The following is a 286-nucleotide window of genomic DNA, read 5'->3' as shown; positions in this document are numbered from 1 at the left end:
AAACTCCCCCTGCGTTTTCCACACCTCGAAGCGGGGGCTGCCATGAGCTAGGCCGTGCTTTCCCCATCCCCACCCAGACAGCTCCCCTCCCGGACCCTCCACGCCCCGACTGACCACGTGCGCCACTGGACCCGTCCCCAGGGACCAAACCCAGGGCTGAGGCTGCTGTGCAGAATGGGGGGCCACTGAAGCCCCCGGCTCCCAGCCCGTGCCAGACTGGGAAATAAGGAAAGCAGGGCTTGGAGCAGAGCTGCACCTCGCTGGCAGGGGGACGCACCCCACCGGG

At 67.8% G+C, this 286-nt stretch overlaps 1 protein-coding gene across 1 annotated transcript in view; it reads right to left on the bottom strand.

The window, feature by feature from the left end:
- Window positions 1-286, bottom strand: part of LOC104620381 (ephrin type-B receptor 2-like) — a gene marked incomplete at its 3' end in the record, with an annotated part of 11,997 nt that overhangs the window by 10,939 nt on the left and 772 nt on the right. The gene's annotated exons all lie outside the window — the stretch shown is intronic.

This window comes from Phaethon lepturus, unplaced genomic scaffold (genome assembly GCF_000687285.1).
Source record: "Phaethon lepturus isolate BGI_N335 unplaced genomic scaffold, ASM68728v1 scaffold37894, whole genome shotgun sequence".
Lineage (NCBI taxonomy): Eukaryota > Metazoa > Chordata > Aves > Phaethontiformes > Phaethontidae > Phaethon > Phaethon lepturus.
The sequence above is the reverse complement of the archived record's forward strand: the minus strand, read 5'-3'. Positions and strand labels throughout refer to the sequence as shown.